The following is a 19,954-nucleotide window of genomic DNA, read 5'->3' as shown; positions in this document are numbered from 1 at the left end:
CAGTTTTATTAACTTAAAATCATGTTTGTTTGATAACCAATTTATGGAAATAAGAACATACATTTGCCTTTTTTAATGTTGCCTTACAGATTTTTAAAATAAGAATTTTTGTACGATCATACTGTGGATGGTCAGGAGGCACGAGGACGTACATGAAACGTTCATACTAAAAGGGTTAAAGCACATTTTTAAAAATAGATAAGCTGAAGGTTGTACTGCAATTTTTCTTTCACAATGTACTTGATATCTTTTTATCTTTTCTGCCCTCCAAGAAAAACATTTTAAGGTTTCTGGGGTTTGTGTTGGTAACCTTTCTCCTCCTCCACCTCTCATCAATATCAGTGGGTATATTTTCACATACCTTGTTTAGAAGGCTATAAAACATTTTAGTTTTACGAAAACGCTGTTGAGAGTGGGAAAAAAATGTTAAAGTGAATAGTGATTTTCAAGCCCTTTTAATCCACATGGGGCATGATGAACTGATAATCGCTAAATTATTGCATAATACATATACAAATTATTTCAATTCTGGCTCAGAAGCACTAATGTTCAATTCATAACATAAAGAAGTTAACATCTTACACATGAGGAAAACTGGGCAGCTGGGAACTATAGCCTGGTCTGATCTGTGCTGATGAAAAAAACCTCTTTGTAGGTTTTACCCATTCTTACTGGTGTGAGCATTCACTCATTTCACTACGGAAATACTACTTGATGTCAGCGCTGACCTAGACCCTGCTGGAGATGTTTCATAATATATAGTATATGGGCCTCATTGCCATCCTAAATGCCAATGATTTCTGAGTTTTCCATCACACCTGGTCCTAGGGGTTTAGTATAAGAGATTGTTGACCTGTAGTTATTTCATTCAGTACTAGTCACCTAGGTGATTAGGTATGTAAAACCATGAACAGTGACAGTGTGTCCTAGACTTTACAGAATAATTTTAATTTTTAGTATTTTATAATTTGTAGTTCTTGTGCAAGCCACATGATACAATTTTATATCTTGAAAATAATTATGGATATACTGCATCATTTAGTACTTGACTTGAAAAAGGCAGATCCAATTACTACTTGTAGACTTCAAACCACCTTTAAAATTCACGATGCTCCCCAAAGGCTGATTATGATGTCTAGGAAACAACTTGATTCTCCCTTCTGACACCCTTTTAGCACAAAGTTGCATAAACCAATAAGCTGCCTTTGGCAGCCAGATGTTATTGTTACCTGTTGTTAATATACTGTTTTACCTGACACGTAGACATGCAGCAGTTGTTTAATGGATAAATAAGATGTTACATTATAAAACAAGGATGATTTAATCCTTTAATAGTTGACTTATATTATCCCTTATCACCTGATTTTTTAGGGACAGATTCTGTGCTAGAGAGACTTTCAGACAATGAAATAGAACATGGTTGATAAAGTCCTTTAGGGCTTGGACAGGAAACTGAACTGGAATCCTTGATTCCCAGTGCAGAGAAAATCACGATATTTGAAAATAAAATCCTATGGATAGCTGGGTTTTGTGCCATTGTGTGTTTAATGCCATGACAATAAAGTCATCACTGTAACACTTCAGCTTATCTTCTAAAGGAAGCCTGCAAAATGAGTTTGTTTTTGGTGGTGTTAATTACTGTTTTCCTTTGGGACCTGGTTATGTAACAGATTTCTAAATGATGCAGGTTTGACAAAGGCAGTTTCATCCTCAATTTCTTTTAAAAGTATAGATATATATATACTACTCTACAATTAGATAAAGCATTTTCAGATAGACTACCTCCATCTGGTCTATTTTCCTGTCACCCAGTAATGTTTTCATCATCAGCCACAGTTCTATGAGGGGGTTCCTATTGCATACTACACCACTAATGTTCATAATGGATTAAGATAGGTTGAAGGCTTCCATAATTGACTGATACTCAGTCTTTCCCTACCTTCTGCCCTCCTATTTCCCACTTATGTTTGTACACTATTAACTACACTGCAAGTATATGGCCACCAAGTTGATCTTTGAGAACAAAACCTATACTGTATTTATTTTCACATTTCCTTCTGTGCTTAAAATAGGACTTTTGTTTCTTCAGCAGATATTCATTGAGTATCCACTAGGTGTCAGATATACTAGGTAGATTCTGGGGACACCAAGATAACTAGGCACAGACATGCCATTAGGAGGCTAACAGTCTCGTGGGGAAAAGGTGGAAAATGATCTGTAGCCAAAAAAACTGCAGTGGAGTAGGAGGTTTCCTGGTTTAAGAGCACTAATAACCATCATTTCCAAAAATACCTCCCCAATAAGTTTTCCTCTGACTAAATTTTCACCACTATAATATTTTTTAAAAAAGACCACTGTTGCCCTGGCCGGTTGGCTCAGCCGTAGAGCGTCGGCCTAGCGTGCGGAGGACCCGGGTTCGATTCCCGGCCAGGGCACATAGGAGAAGCGCCCATTTGCTTCTCCAACCCTCCGCCGCGCTTTCCTCTCTGTCTCTCTCTTCCCCTCCCGCAGCCAAGGCTCCATTGGAGCAAAGATGGCCCGGGCGCTGGGGATGGCTCTGTGGCCTCTGCCTCAGGCGCTAGAGTGGCTCTGGTCGCAACATGGCGACGCCCAGGATGGGCAGAGCACTGCCCCTGGTGGGCAGAGCGTCGCCCCTGGTGGGCGTGCCGGGTGGATCCCAGTCGGGCGCATGCGGGAGTCTGTCTGACTGTCTCTCCCTATTTCCAGCTTCAGAAAAATGAAAAAAAAAAAAAAAAAAAAAAAGACCATTGTTGCCCTGGCCAGTTGGCTCAGCGGTAGAGCGTTGGCCTGGCGTGCGGGGGACCCAGGTTCATTCCTGGCCAGGGCACATAGGAGAAGCGCCCATTTGCTTCTCCACCCCCCCCCCCCTCCTTCCTCTCTGTCTCTCTCTTCCCCTCCCGCAGCCAAGACTCCATTGGAGCAAAGATGGCCTGGGCACGCTGGGGATGGCTCCTTGGCCTCTGCCCCAGGCACTAGAGTGGCTCTGGTCGGGGCAGAGCGACGCCCCAGAGGGGCAGAGCATCGCCCCCTGGTGGGCGTGCCGGGTGGATCCCCGTCGGGCGCATGTGGGAGTCTGTCTGACTGTCTCTCCCTGTTTCCAGCTTCAGAAAAATACAAAAAAACAACAACAAAAAACAGACCACTGTTACTTCTGGGCAGGAAAAACTAAGGGGTATTAATGGGCTATGAAATTACTTTTTTCCTATCTTTTTTTTTTCCTTTTTGTACTTTTCTAAACTTGGAAACGGGGAGGCAGACTCCCACATGCGCCCAACGGAGATCCACCCAGCACGCCCACCAGGGGACGATGCTCCACCCATTCGGGGTGTTACTCTGTTGCGACCAGAGCCACTCTAGCGCCTGGGGCAGAGGCCATGGAGCCATCCCCAGCGCCAGGGCCAACCTTGCTCCAATGGAGCTTCAGCTGCAGGAGGGGAAGAGAGAAAACAGAGAGGAAGGAGAGGGGGAGGGGTGGAGAAGCAGATGGGCGCTTCTACTGTGTGCCCTGGCCGGGAATCGAACTCAGGACTCTTGCACGCCAGGCCGACGCTCTACCACTGAGCCAACCGGCCAGGGCCTTTTTCCCATCTTTTTAAATTTTTTTTTGTTAGTTAAATTTTAATACATTAAGAACTACTCTTTTGATGTATAATTCTGGCTTTTAACAAATGCAGAGTCATGTAATCACCACAATCAAGGTATGGAACAGTTCCATTGTCCCCCAAATTTTCTTGTGCTGCCTTTTTTAGTATTTTGTACTAAATTTTTATTTTTAAAAAGTAACATTTGAATGTTTCATGTACAACTTTTCTTTATTCAAAAAAGGCATTTGAAACAGTACTTTTTCTGATAAGCTCCTATAGAAATATAGATATCCAAGGAGGGGCTAAGTCATCATTCTGTTGTCATCTATACCTTAGTTTGTAGATCAAGCTGTTGAGAATTATTTAAGACTCAGGAAAAGGGTGCATGTGGTGTATGTAGTGTGCATGTGTTGGGCTAGAAAAAGGATGGGATCTGCGGATGGAGTTGGAGGTTAGGGCCTGGCAATCTGTTCTGAAAAATGTGCATGCACTGCTAGCTAGGAGTAGTGTGTTTTGTACTGTAAGTAGTATTAAGGGGCCTGGATTCTTAAAGATAGGAGGCATCAAGGAAAGAGATGAACTCTGTAGAGGGCTGGCCTTCATGTAAAGTTTGATCTGTCTTTATCTGAAGATACAGAATTGGGATTACAGTACTGACTCTACCAGTAACTTGTCTTGAAAAGTCACTTCCCCTCTCTGGGCTTCAATTTCATCATTTATAAAATATAAAGTTGGATTAAGTATATTCCGAAGTCCAATGCAGTGTTCACCAACTACAAGTAAAACTCTGTGTGTTTCCTGAGTTTCTGTCCTCCAGTTTTAACTGAAGAAACACGTGTAGGTAGGTAACAATAACCAAGCTCTAGCAAGCATTATGATCTCTTAAAATTTCATGTCAGTTGATGTCAGAAGTTGCAAAGTTAAGGCTGATCTGAACTAGACACTAGTGATAAGCTCTCTGATGCTCAGCCTTCTCTCATTTACAGAATGGTTGTGTATCATCTAATGTTCCTTGTCATTCTCACATATTATGACTATGAAACCTGTAAAAGTTCCCAGTGTTACTTCTCACTTCCTCTAGGTCTGTACCTGTTCTGATTTTGGATTTTTATTAGCCTCTATTTATTTAGCACCTTTTATGTGCCAGAACTTTTCACGTAAGGTATTTGACCTACATTATTTAAGGACTTTTATAGTGCTACTGTCCTTTATAGGTGTATATATTTGGAAATATCACACCATGCCTACTACTCCCATCCTGGATAAGATTTCTACAGCAACATCTCCTTTCAGTGAATATTAGTGCTACTGCACTAAAGGAGAGAAGAGGAGGAAGAGGTATGTGTTTTTAAGTTGATAAGTGAAGGGAAATGAACTAAAGGTTGAGGGCTTACTATGTGCTAGGTACTTTATACATGCCTTTCTTTTCCAGGCGATTGAGATAAGCAGGTAGGTAGAGAGACATCACAAAGGGACCCTGCTTGTTTTGATAACAAAAAAGGAAAATTATTTAATACCATAAATCACTGGAATTCTTCAGAATATTTGGTTTTCATGTTATTCTCCACTATGAGGGCACAGAGAACATAGTACATTTTTGTAGTGTACGGTGGATATTTGTTCAATGAATAGAGACTTTTCTCATGCCCTGGAGTAGTGGTTCTTAGGGTCCATGAATCTCTTAAAATTTTAGAAAAGCTATAAGCCCATGTATGATGTCACCACCTTCATATACACAAAAGGAACTATCCCTCTCACCCTAACCACCTTCATGTCTGCATTTAGAATGTTTTTAGCCCCTCTCTAATCCCTCCACGTGCCCTTAATTAGGAGCTCAGCCAGAAAATATATATTTCTAGGCATCCAGACAGCCTAAAAGCATAGTCCCATTAGTTTGCAGTGTTGGTCCTTTATAGGTCAGCAAAAATACCATGCCTCCTGAGCATTAACTAATGGTCATGTTGAGTTTTCTTTTTATGAGCAACGATTGTATTCAACTTGCTTTTAGGTTTATTGCTATGTCCTACAACCAAAGCATCAGCATTACATACTTATCTTTTCAAAGTTTTTGAAGTAGGGATTATGCGATTTTACAGATGAAGAAATTAAAGTGTATTCCAAAGCTTACCTTATATGAGTAACATACCTCTGGATTTCTATTTCTTTCCTCTCCCCATTCAGAAACCCACTTAAAACACTGTTAAACTAGTGTCCTGGTCAGTGAAATTTTATCTGGATAGAAAAATATGATGAAAAAATTTTCTTGTCTTATAGTGGAGAATGACATGTAAATCAAATACAATTGATCCTTGAACAATACCAGGGTTAGGGACACCGACCTCCTGTGTAGTGGAAAATTCAAGTATAGCTACAGTCACCTCTCCACACAGGGATTCCCAACTGAAGAGTTGACCCTTACAACAAGGGTTTAACTGGTCAATCGAAAAAAAATCCACATATAAAGTGGACCCATGTTGTTCAAGGGTCAACTGTAATTTTAAAAATTCCAAATATGATATAAGAACTACTCCATAAAGTTGTGAGGATCAGACTGGTTAAAGGTAAAGTAAATGTTGTATAAAAATCTAAGGTGGTTTTTTTTGTTGAAACATCAATCTTTGTTGCAGCTCCTTAAGTTGTTCATTGATTGATTTCTCATATGTGCCTTGACCAGGGGCTACAGCAGACCAAGTGACCCCTTGCTTGAGCCAGCGACCTTGGGCTCAAGCTGGTGAGCTTTTGCTCAAACCAGATGAGCCCGCACTCAAGCTGGCGAACTCGGGGTCTCGAACCTGGGTCCTCCACATCCCAGTCCAACACTGTCCACTGCGCCACTGCCTGGTCAGGCAAGTCTAAGGTTTTTTGTTTGTTTTGTTTTAAGATTTTATTTATTCATTTTAGAGAGGAGAGAGAGAGAGAGAGAGAGAGAGAGAGAGAGAGAGAGAGAGAAGGGAGGAGCAGGAAGCATCAACTCCCATATGTGCCTTGACCAAGCAAGCCCAGGGTTTTGAACCAGCGACCTCAGCGCTCCAGGTCGATGCTTTATCCACTGCGCCACCACAGGTCAGGCCAAGTCTAAGGTTTTTAACGCACATATGGCCCTTACCTTGATATAAAATCTCAGAACCTAATACAGTCTAACAAGATGCTTACCTTACCTAATCTCCAATAGTGTTGTCCCTTTTACACATGATGGCAACACTGCATCTCACCAGGCTTGTGATGGAACAAACTCAAGTTGTTTACTATTATTATTACCCTGGGAAATGGAGCTTTGATCAAATAAATTAATGTTTTGAGCACTTACTCTGTGCCATAGGCTTTTTAAGTTATACAAAAGCCTTCTGGGTGATACTGAGTTTCCATTGTTTATTTACCCAAAGCTACACAGTTACAGCTAACATTTGATGTTTTCCTGTAAGCAAAGTTTCATGATATATTTTTAAAAAATTTTATTTATTGATTATTATAGGGTGGGGGGGTTGCAGGAAGTATCAACTCATAGTTGCTTCATTTTAGTTGTTCATTGATTACTTGTCGTATGTGCCTTGACCAGGGTTTCAAACCAGCAACCTCAGCATTCCAGGTCAATGCTTTATCAACTGTGCTACCACACGCCAGGCAGAAGTTTGGTTGTTTTTTTTCACAGAGAGAGGTCAGAGAGAGGGATAGACAGGGACAGACAGACAGGAACTGAGAGATGAGAAGTATCGATCATTAGTTTTTCTTTGCACATTGCAACACCTTAATTGTTCATTGATTGCTTTCTCATATGTGCCTTGACCGCGGGCCTTCAGCAGACCGAGTAACCCCTTGCTCAAACCAGCGACCTTGGGCTCAAGCTGGTGAGCTTTTGCTCAAACCAGATGAGCCCTCTCTCAAGCTGGCGACCTCGGGTCTTGAACCTGGGTCTTCCGCATCCCAGTCCGACGCTCTATCTGCTGCGCCACCGCCCAGTCAGGCAGAAGTTTCTTAATGTTTATAACAACTCTCTGTAAAATACTTTTAATATTTTCATCCCTAATTTATCAATGAGAAAAATTGAAATTTAAAGAGATTGGACAATTTGTCTAACAATATTACAAAGCTAAAACTTTGAACTCTGCCTGATTTGACTCTAAAGTTTGTATTCCCTTCCAATACACTACCAAAGCTTCCAAGCATTATTATCCTTAATCATTGTTTTTGCATAAGTAAGTGTGCCTGTCTTGGAGATTGGAGGAGAATTACTTAGGGAGAGTTACTGGGCCATTTCTGAGAGATGGTGCCTCCCCCTGCAAACAGGTTTCTTGAGAAATCAGGTTGGAAGGATATGTAAGGCCGAGGAAGGTGGAGGTGGCATGTTTGAACCTGTTCAGGAACTGATTACATCTGAGCCTCTGGCCCATTAGCCTACGAGCTGACTCAGAGCTGGCTGATGGGCCAAAGCCCAGGCAGGTTGATTTCATGGGCTGTGTACTTCAAAGGATCTGATTCCTGGCACTGCTATGCACATTGCTTTTCAGAGGGCATAGTCAGATGGATGAAGGAACAGGATGGTCTCCATAAAGTGTTTGCAAAAGGCCTAGGCAGTGTTTGCTCTAAATCCAAATATACACAGCTTTGTTCTAGCCCTAAGCATGACTGATGATTGGGTATTTAAACCATAAGCGTTCCTCTACAGTAAACACAGCGGTTAAGAAAACGGCCTGAAGTTAGATTCTAATCTTAGTACCACTCAACTATGGATGAATAACTAGGCCTCAGTTTTCTTATGTTTGAAATGGCCATTAAGGTGTTACTTAATATGGTTGTTAAAATTAAACATATGTAAAGCATATACCGCAGTACCTGAGACATAGTAAACACTCTTGAAACATTATTCACTATTATTAAAAGATTTATTGATTTTACAGGGGAGGTGTGGAGAAAGGAGTATTAACTCATAGATGCTTCACATTAACTGTTTATTGGTTGCTCATTATCTGTGCCTTGACAGGGCAAACCAAGGGTTTTGAACTGGCAACCTCATTGCTCCAGGTTGACGCTCTATCCATTGTACCACCACAGGCCAGGATAGAAAACTCATTTTATAGGAGCTTAAAAAATTAATAATTTTTCATCTTTCACTTAATATATACTTAAAGAGTATTTATTATTTTGTTGTGTGGGAGGGATAGAGAAAACAGGTGTTTCATTGAACACCTAAAATGAGCCATATACAGTATATACATTTTTTTAGCTAAGGTAGTTCAAGAATTTTTTTTTTTTTTTTTTTTTTTTTACAGAGACAGAGAGAGAGTAAGAGAGAGGGATAGATAGGGACAGACAGACAGGAATGGAGAGAGATGAGAAGCATCAATCATTAGTTTTTCATTGTGGCACTTTAGTTGTTCATTGACTGCTTTCTCATATGTGCCTTGACCGTGGGGCTACAGCAGACCAAGTAACCTTTTGCTTGAGCCAGCGACCTTGGGTCCAAGCTGGTGAGCTTTGCTCAAACCAGATGAGCCCGCGCTTAAGCTGGCGACCTCGGGGTCTCAAACCTGGGTCCTCCACATCCCAGTCCAACACTATCCACTGCGCCACTGCCTGGTCAGGCAGTTCAGGAAATTTTTATTTTTCAAACTCCAAACTTATATTAGCAGAGCTAGCAGCTTAGAAGGCATCTTTGTGAATAGCATTTTGCTCTGTCATTCCTAAGAACTAGCCAGGAACTGGTTCAAACTAAGGAGAGTGGGTTTGGGATTGGGGCACCATACAAGTGAGCCAAATAAGTTATTTTTATTTTTTTAGATAGAGGCAGGGAGAGACAGAAAGAGAGGAACATTGGGCTGTTCCTGTATGTGCTCTGACCGGGGATCAAACCGGCAACCTCTGCACTTTGGGACAATGCTCCAACCAACTGAGCTATCCAGCCAGGGCTGAACCAAATATTTTAAATATATATAATCCCATTTAAGGTTCACAGAAACCCCATGAAGTATTTTCCCACTTTATAGATGAGATTCTAGATTGAGAGAGGTATAGTTACATGCCTAAGATCATATAATCAGCACCAATTCCAAAGCCTATGAAAAAGATAGGCTTTATCCCTACCAGAACGTGTTATTCAGCAGGCAGGCAGACATATAAACAAGTATGGACATTCAAAGTGGTGTTATTGAGGTTTATACCAGATGGCTTGGGAGCACAGAGGAGAGAAGGTGAACTTAGGGCATGGGTGAAGTAAAGGTAGTCCCTTTCACAGTAATAAATGCTAATAGTGGGGCTTTTGCTGGTAGAGAAGATAAGAGAGGTCTTCCTGAGTTTCTTCAAGTCACAATGAAAGAAGGATTAAAAGAAGGGTTTTCTGGAATTTCTCAAGTCAATATGACTGCCTTTTAGGTCTAGCATTGTAATTGCAGCAAATGTTATGGTTGCAAAAAAACAAACAAAAAACCTGTCTCCAGAGAAATCAGACTATGTTGTTTGCTTGAAGTGTAATGATGAAGGTTATTATGTAAATGCTGTCTCTTTACATCAGAATTGTCTGTCCTTTCTTGGGTTTTTGTCCTGAACTTAATATTAATAAAAACAACTAACTCTTATTGTATAATCATTAGGTACTAGTCAATACTATGTTCATAGGCCAGAACTCTTAACTAGAGATATGTAGAAGGCTTTGTCTAAGTCAGTACAGTACTCTTTCCCCCCTTATTTGTCGTTTCACTTTACAAGCTTTCAGTTACCTGCTGTCAACCATGGTCTCAAAATATTAAATGAAAAATTCCAGATTAAAAAAAATCATAAGTTTTAAATTGCACACCATTCTGAGTACTATGATGAAATCTTGCTCTTTCTCGCTCCATTCTTTCTGGGATGTGAGTCATTCCTTTGTCCAGCGTGTCCATACTGTATATGATACCCATCCCATTAGTGTGTTAATAGGCTGCTTAGTTATCAGATCTACTGTTGCAGTACCACAGTGCTTGTGTACAAATAACCGGTGTAGTAGTCTAACACATCACAGTGCCTATGTCATTCACCTCACTTCATCTCATCATGTAGGCATTGTATCATCTGACATCATCACAAGAAGGATGAGTACAGCACAGTAAGATATTTGACAGAGACCACATTCACATAACTATTGCAGTATATGGTTACAATTGTTCTTTTTTTATTTTTGATTTTATTTTTACCTTATTTTTATTAATTTTAATGCAGTGACATTGATAAATCAGGGTACATATGTTCCAAGAAAACATCTCCAGATTATTTTGACCTTTGATTATGCTGCATACCCCTCACTCAAAGTCACCTTCTATGTGGTTTTCTTTGTGCCAGTACCCTTCCCTCCCTCCCTCTCCTTCCTTGCCCTTTCCCCACCCCTCCATCCCACTCCCTGTTACCATCACATTCTTGTCCATGTCTCTGAGTCTCATTTTTATGTCCCATCTATGCATTGGTTCATATAGTTCTTAGTTTTTTTTCTGATTTACTTATTTCACTCCGTATGATGTTATCAAGGTCCATTCATGTTATTGTAAATGATCCGATGTAGTCATTTCTTATGGCTGAGTAGTATTCCATAGTATATATGTACCAAAGCTTTTTAATCCACTCATCCTCTGACGGACACTTGGGCTGTTTACAGATCTTCGCTATTGTGAACAATGCTGCTATAAACACGGGGGTGCATTTCTCCTTCTGAAACCGTTCTATGGTGTCCTTGGGGTATATTCCTAAAAGTGGGATGGCTGGGTCAAAAGGCAGTTCGATTTTCAGTTTTTTGAGGAATCTCCATACTGTTTTCCACAGAGGCTGCACCAGTCTGCATTCCCACCAGCAGTGCAGGAGGGTTCCCTTTTCTCCACATCCTCACCAGCACTTATTCTGTGTTGTTTTGTTGATGAGCGCCATTCTAACCGGTGTGAGGTGATATCTCATTGTGGTTTTAATTTGCATTTCTCTAATGATTAATGATGTTGAGCACTTTTTCATATGCCTATTGGCCATCTGTATATCCTCTTTGGAGAAGTGTCTATTCATTTCTTTTGCCCATTTTTTGATTGGATTGTTTGTCTTTCTGGTGTTGAGATTTACAAGTTCTTTATAAATTTTGGTTATTAACCCCTTATCAGACATACTGTCAAATATGTTCTCCCATTGTGTAGTTTGTCTTTTTATTCTGTTCTTATTGTCTTTGGCCGTGCAAAAGCTTTTTAGTTTGATATAGTCCCATTTGTTTATCTTGTCTTTTATTTCCCTTGCCCGTGGAGATAAATCAGCAAATATATCACTGCGAGAGATGTCAGAGAGCTTACTGCCTATGTTTTCTTCTAAGATGCTTATGGTTCCACGCCTTACATTTAAGTCTTTTATCCATTTTGAGTTTATTTTTGTGAATGGTGTAAGTTGTTGGTCTAGTTTCATTTTTTTGCAGGTTGCTGTCCAATTTTCCCAACACCATTTGTTGAAGAGGCTGTCTTTTCTCCATTGTATTTCCTTACCTCCTTTGTCAAATATCAGCTGTCCATAGAGCTGTGGGTTTATTTCTGGGTTCTCTGTTCTGTTCCATTGATCTATGTGCCTATTCTTATGCCAGTACCAGGCTGTTTTGAGTACAATGGCCTTGTAGTATAGCTTGATATCAGGAAGTGTGATACCTCCCCCTTTATTCTTCTTTTTTAAGATTGCTGAGGCTATTCGTGTTCTCTTTTGGTTCCATATAAATTTTTGGAATATGTGATCTATATCTTTAAAGTATGTCACTGGTATTTTAATTGGTTGCATTGAATTTATAAATTACTTTGGGTGATATAGACATTTTAATGATGTTTATTCTTCCTAACCGTGAGCATGGTATATGCTTCCACTTGTTTGTATCTTCCTTGATTTCTTTTTATCAATGTTTTATAATTTTTCGAGTACAAGTCTTTAGTCTCCTCGGTTAAATGTACTCCTAGGTACTTTATTTTTTTGGTTGTAATAATGAAGGGGATTGTTTCCTTAATTTCTCTTTCTGATTGTTCATTGTTGGTGTATAAAAATGCCTCTGATTTCTGAGTATTAATTTTATATCCTGCCACCTTGCTGAATTCATTTATCAGGTCCAGTAGTTTTTTGACTGAGACTTTAGGATTTTCTATATACAATATCATATCATCTGTAAATAATGATAGCTTTACTTCTTCTTTTCCAACTTGAATGCCTTTTATTTCTTCTTCTTGTCTGATTGCTGTGGCTAGGACTTCCAGGACTATGTTGAATAAGAGTGGTGAAAGGGGGCACCCCTGCCTTGTTCCTGATCTTAAGGGTATTGCTTTTAATTTTTGCTCATTGAGTATGATGTTGGCTGTGGGTTTCTCATAGATGGCTTTTATCATGTTTAGGTATGTTCCCTGTATTCCCACTTTGCTGAGAGTTTTGATCATAAATGGGTGCTGGATTTTATCAAATGCTTTTTCTGCATCTATTGAAATTATCATGTGATTTTTCTCCTTCCTTTCATTTATGTGATGAATAACATTGATAGATTTGCGAATATTGTACCAACCTTGCCTCCCCAGAATAAATCCCACTTGATCATGGTGTATGATTTTTTCCATATATTGTTGGATCTGGTTTGCTAATATTTTGTTGAGGATTTTAGCATCTATATTCATCAGGGATATTGGCCTATAATTTTCTTTCTTTGTGCTGTCTTTGCCTGGTTTTGGAATCAGAATTATGCTCGCCTCATAAAAGGAGCTTGGAAGTCTTCCTTCCTCTTGAATTTCTTGAAATAGCTTGAGAAGGATAAGAGTTAGTTCTTCTTTGAATAGTTGGTAGAATTCCGTTGTGAAGCCATCTGGCCCAGGACTTTTCTTTGTTGGGAGTTTTTTGATAACTGTTTCTATCTCATTTGGTGTAATTGGTCTGTTTAGGTTTTCTGATTCTTCCAGACTGATTTTTGGAAGATTGTATGTTTCAAGGAATTTGCCCATTTCATCTAGGTTGTCTAGTTTTTTGGCATACAGTTCTTCATAGTATTTTCTTACAATCCTTTGTATTTCTGTTGTGTCAGTTGTTATTTCCCCCCTCTCATTTCTAATTTTAGTTATTTGAGTCCTCTTTCTTATTCTTGGTGAGTCTAGTTAAAGGTTCATCAATCTTGTTTACCTTTTCAAAAAACCAGCTCCTAGTTTCATTGATCCTCTGTATTGTTTCTTTAGTCTCTATGTCATTTATTTCTGCTCTGATCTTTATTATTTCCTTCCTTCTACTACATTTAGGCTTTACTTGCCTTTCTTTTTCTACTTCTTTTAGATGCAGGGTTAAGTTGTTTAATTGAGCTTTTTCTAGCTTCTGAAAGTGTGCCTGTAGTGCTATGAACTTCCCTCTCAGTACTGCTTTTGCCATGTCCCATAAATTTTGAGTTGTTGTATGCTCGTTATCATTCGTTTCTAGGAATTTTTTTAATTCTTCTTTGATCTCATTCTTAATCCATTCTTTATTTAACAACCTGCTATTTAGTTTCCATGTGTTTGAGAATTTTTGAGCTTTTCTGTTGTGGTTGATTTCTAGTTTCATGCCATTGTGATTAGAGAAAGTGTTTGATATGATTTCAATCTTCTTAAATTTGTTGAGACCACTTTTGTGCCCTAACATGTGGTCCATCCTAGAGAATGTACCATGAGCACTTGAAAAGAATGTATATTCTGCTGCTTTAGGGTGAAAGGTTCTATAGATATATATTAAATCGAGTTGATCTAGTGTGTTCTTTAAGTCTGCTGTTTCTTTGTTAATTTTCTTTCTTGAGGATCTATCTAGTGATGTTAGTGGGGTATTAAAATCCCCTACTATTATAGTGTTGCTGTTGATCTCGCTCTTTATATCCATCAAAGTCTGCTTTATATATTTAGGTGCTCCTATATTAGGTGCATAGATATTTAAAATAGTTATATCTTCCTGTTGGATTACTCCCTTTATCATTATGTAGTGGCCTTCTTTATCTCTTACTATATTCTTTGTTTTAAAGTCCATTTTGTCTGATATAAGTATTGCTACCCCAGCTTTTTTTTCATTTCCATTTGCATGAAATGTTTTTTTCCATCCTTTTACCTTCAACCTATGTGCATCTTTTGTTTTAAGGTGTGTCTCTTGTAGCTGCATATGTACAGGTCCTGTTTTCTTATCCATGCAGCTACCCTATGTCTTTTGATTGGATCATTTAATCCATTTACATTTAGGGTTATTATTGACATGTAGTTGTTTATTGCCATTTTATTCTTTAAAGCTGTATTCCTCTTTTGCTATATTCTTTTCCCACTTTGATCTGTTTACACCAAGCGTCCCCAAACTACGGCCCGCGGGCCGCAATGCGGCCCCCTGAGGCCATTTATCCAGCCCCCACTGCACTTCTGGAAGGGGCACCTCTTTCATTGGTGGTCAGTGAGAGGACCACTGTATTTGGCAGCCCTCCAATGGTCTGAGGGACAGTGAACTGGCCCCCTGTGTAAAAAGTTTGGATACCCCTGGTTACACCATGCCCCTTAACATTTCCTGCAGCATTGGTTTGGTTGTAATGAATTCCTTGAGGTTTTTTTTTTGTCTGGGAAACTTTTTATTTCTCCTTCAATTTTAAATGATAGCCTTGCTGGATAAAGTAGTCTTGGTTGTAGGTTCTTGTTCTGCATTACTTTGAACATTTCTTGCCATTCCCTTCTGGCTTCAAGTATTTCTGTTGAGAAGTCTGATGTCATCCTATGGGGGCTCCTTTGTAGGTGTTAGCCTTTTTTTCTCTCACGGCTTTTAATATTTTCTCTTTATCATTTAGCTTTGGTATTTTAATTATGATGTGTCTTGGTGTAGGTTTCTTTGGGTTTCTTTTTAGTGGAGTTCTCTGTGCTTCTTGAATTTGTGAGAGTTTTTCCTGCATTAATTTAGGGAAGTTTTTAGCTATGATATGATTGAACAAAGCCTCTATCCCTTGTTCTTTCTCTTCTTCTTCAGGAACCCCTATGATGCGGATGTTATTTCTCTTTATGTTGTCACAGAGCTCTCTAAGAGTTTTCTCAGACTTTTTGAGTCTCTTTTCTTTTTTCTTCTCTGCTTTCATGCCTTCATTCCAGTTATCCTCCAACTCGCTGATTCGATCCTCAGCTGTATCCATCCTGTTTTTAATTCCTTCCATTGTGGTCTTCATTTCTGATATTGTATTTCTCATCTCTGACTGATTCTTTTTTAATATTTCAATATCCTTTTTTATACTTGCTATTTTTTAGGTGTTTGTGATGACCATCCATTGTTGTTCTAAGATTCCTAAGCATCCTTACAATCATTATTTTAAACTCTGCATCTGGAAGTTTGATTATTTCCATATCACTCAGTTCATCTCCTGAAGGTCTCTCTTGTGGTTTCATTTGGATTGCACTTCTTTGTCTTCGCATTGTGCCTACCCAGGGTGTTTTCTTTGTAGAGCTGGTTGAGTCTAGGCTTGGTGTTGTCTGCCTCTAGTTTTTACTTGTGTTGTTTCTAAGTCTTCTTGGGTTGGCATCAGCTATTATTTGTAATCCACTTTAGGATTTGGGCCGCTTTGAAGTCTTGATTTGTTTGTTTTCTTAACAGGTAATTGTCTTGTTTGCTGATCTCAGCAGGGGGCTTATTTGAAACTGTATCCAGGAATGCGCTGGGTGTGACCTGAGGCTCTGAAATCCTCTTCTGCCAGTTAATCTCTCTGGGGGCGGGTTGCTTTCTCAGCTTCAGTAGGGGGAGGTATATCTCAGATCTCCAAGGAGACCTGAGTTACTGCCCCTCCTCCCCACTTTTTGTTTTCAGCTGTGTCTTATTGCGCTGATTGGAGCTGGAGAGATGTCTGTATCTCTGTGACCTGGAAGTACTTTTGTATTTTGCTTTGTGAAAGGATCAGCCCCTCCCCCAGTTATGGCCGCCTCCAGCACTGAATGAGTCAGCTTTTTATGTCATCACCTATATTCCTCTCCCCCTCACCATCCGTCTTTCTCTTTCTCCTCTTTTTGGAAGACAAGCGGGCCCTTTCCACACACCTCGTTCCCTGGTTGCCAGGTAAGTGGCTGTGAGCAGTACTTATTGCTCTCCTCCTTGGAATTGAGAGCCCAGCCTCCCCCCACCCCCGTTCCTGTAAGCAGGGGAGATTCAGGCAGTCCCTACCAGGTTTGTTGTGGCTTGTGGCTTCTTCTTTGGTCCTTGATTTTGGAAGCTGTTCTTGTAGTCCAGATTTGGTTTTTCACGCTGATTGTTCATAAATTAGTTTATAATCCAGTTTGGTGGTGTGAGCTGGGAGTCTGTGCGTCTGCCTACTCCGCTACCATCTTCCATCTCCACAATTGTTCTTTTTTTTTTTTTATTGGTTATTGTTAATGTCTTACTGTGTCTAACTTATAAATTTAACTTTAGATATGTACAGGAAAAAACATATAGGATTCCATCCTATCTGCAATTTCAGTCATGTACTGGGGGTCTTGGAATAAATATATACCCTGCAGATAAGGGGGAACCAGTACATCTCAAATTAAGTGTACTTAATTTGGGCACACATTCTCAATATATGTAGATTACTTTACTAATATATGATGACCATTTATGAAATGTAGATAAAATCAAGAATAGTAAGAAATGAAATAAAGTTAAAATAAACTATTTCATTGCACGGGAAATAAGATTCTGTATTTGTTATTAATAGTGGACATAATATTTCAAATAGGCTACTTAATAGTTTGGGTTTTTTGGTCAATATATCAATTTTTATTAGATTCTCATAGTAAGTACTCTCATAATGTGACAGGTACTGAGTAAATTCTGCCTTTTTTTTTTTTTTTTTGTCCTTCAATTAACAGGGTTTTTTTTGGAGGGGGGTATTCCCAGCGATCTTTAAACCAGTAGCTCTATTTGTGAGATTTAATTTAGTGAAAGATTTATTTATTTATTACATTTTTTTTAGAGAGAAAGGAAGGCAGAGAAAGACAGGAACACCAAGCTGTTCTTGTATGTCCCCTAACCAGGGATCGAACCGGCAATCTCTGCTTTTTTTCTTTTTAAGATATTTGTAATACTTAGATATTGATTTGGATTTTTTATGACTTTATTCATTTTAGAGAGGGGAAAGAGAGAGAGAAGAGGAAAGAGCAGGAAGCATCACCTCCCATATGTGCCTTGTCCGGGCAAGCCCAGGGTTTCGAACAGACAACCTCAGCATTCCAGGTTGACACTTTATCCACTGCACCACCACAAGTCAGGCCACAACATCTGGGCTTTGAATTGATGCTCCAACCAATGAAGCTATCCAGCCAGTGCTTGAAAATTAGATTTTTAAAAATTTATAAATCTTTTTTTGAACTGCCATATGTCACTAAGTACTGAAAGTGAAAGAACCTCCATTTATACCTCATGTGACATGTGAGCATCAAGTATATGGACAGTGTGGGCATGCCAAATTCAACCCATGCTAATAGAGGTTAATATTTTTAATTACAATCATACATTGAAATTACAATAATTCTTAACACACCTCAGTGGATTGTCTTACAGAAGTCTACAACAGTGATATTCAACCCTATTCATCTCATGGCACACATAAACTAATTACTAACATTCTGCAGCATGTCAAAAAATATACTTTTTGCTAATCTGACAAAAAAATAGATATATAATTTTTTTTTTTTTTTTTTTTTTTTTAGTGAGAGGAAGGGAGAGAGATAAGAAGCATCAACTTGTAGTTGTGGCATCTTAGTTGTTCATTGACTGCTTTCACATATGTTCCTTGATTGGGGGGGCTTCAGCTAAGCCAGTGACCCCTTGCTCAAGCCAGCAAGCTTGAGCTCAACACAGTGACCTTGGGCTTCAAGCCAGAGGCCTTTAGGCTCAAACTGTGACCACTGGATCCTGTCGATGATCCCAGCTCAAGCTGTCAACCCACACTCAAGCTGGTGAGCCTGCGTTCAAGCTGGATGAGCCCACACTCAATCCAGCAACCTTAGAGTTTCAAACCTGGGACCTCAGTATCCACTGCACCACCACTAGTCAGGTGGAAAAAGTAATTATAATTTTCATTTATTCGCACTAGATGGCTATTGCTGTGTTGGTTGTTGTCATTTTTTTATTTGACAGTCTAAGGGGAAAGAAGTCAGTTCCCCTGACTAAATACCCAGGTATTGTATGCTTTAAACATTCTTGTGACACACCAGTGTACTGTGGCACACTCGTTGAAAATCACTGCTCTAGAGAGAACATTCTACTTTAGATATCAGTGTTCTAAGGAACAGAACCTGTAATGATAAAATAGGAATAACCAATCCCATCTTTAGCAATGATTGGTTGAAATTTATTTATGAATGACTAATGGGAAGGGTACAATATGACTTCCCAGGAAAACAGAAGAGTTGAACATAGCCAAACTTTCCAGTGTGGATTGTCTGTAAAAAAAGCATAACCTAATTTATCAAGTGCCTCAAATACATTCTAGTTTTAAGAAAAAGAGCCTTGTCAGACTTACTTAGATTTAATCCCAACTCTGCTATTTCCTAGCCATACAATTCTGGGAAAGCAACATCTTGGAATCTGTTTCTCACCTCTGAAATGAGAATGACTGATACCAGTACCTACCTCACTGAGAACTGTTTAATGTGATACTGTTAAACCTTCACTACATGCACAGAGGTGCTGAGCTAAACTCTACAAGAAATTTATTTAATCCTCACAATATAAGAATGTGGTGGAGACTAAATAGTTATTCACCAAAATATTTTCTTTTCCTCCTGGGCACATAAAAGGACTATATTTCCTGAACTCCTTGCTGCCACATTATTGTGTTCTGGCCAATGAGATATGGACAGAGTGATCAACATCACCTCCAGGCCTGATCCATGAACGTTTCCCTTGAAATTCTCCATGTTCTCTTCTGTCCCCTGTCAAAAGGTCCAGCAGAACCATTGGGTGCAAGGGCCTTTCCCTTACTTCCTCCATCTCCAACCTACATTAGACTGTGATGTGAGCCAAAAATAAATCCTTATTGTGTTAAGTCATTACGATGTGGGGGTTGTTTGTTACAGAAGTTCGTGCACACTAATATAACAAAGTGTGACAAGAACCGAAAGTAGAGAAAAAGAGATTGTTTACAGTGTCTGGCACATGATGTACAATAAAAAGGGTAATTAACCGGCCCTGGCCGGTTGGCTCAGCAGTAGAGCGTCGGCCTGGCGTGCGGGGGACCCGGGTTCGATTCCCGGCCAGGGCACATAGGAGAAGCACCCATTTGCTTCTCCACCCTGCCCTCCTTCCTCTCTGTCTCTCTCTTCCCCTCCCGCAGCCAAGGCTCCATTGGAGCAAAGATGGCCCCGGGGGCTGGGGATGGCTCCTTGGCCTCTGCC

The sequence above is a fragment of the Saccopteryx bilineata genome, chromosome 1 (assembly GCF_036850765.1).
Source record: "Saccopteryx bilineata isolate mSacBil1 chromosome 1, mSacBil1_pri_phased_curated, whole genome shotgun sequence".
NCBI lineage: Eukaryota > Metazoa > Chordata > Mammalia > Chiroptera > Emballonuridae > Saccopteryx > Saccopteryx bilineata.
This window is presented reverse-complemented; position numbering follows the sequence as displayed.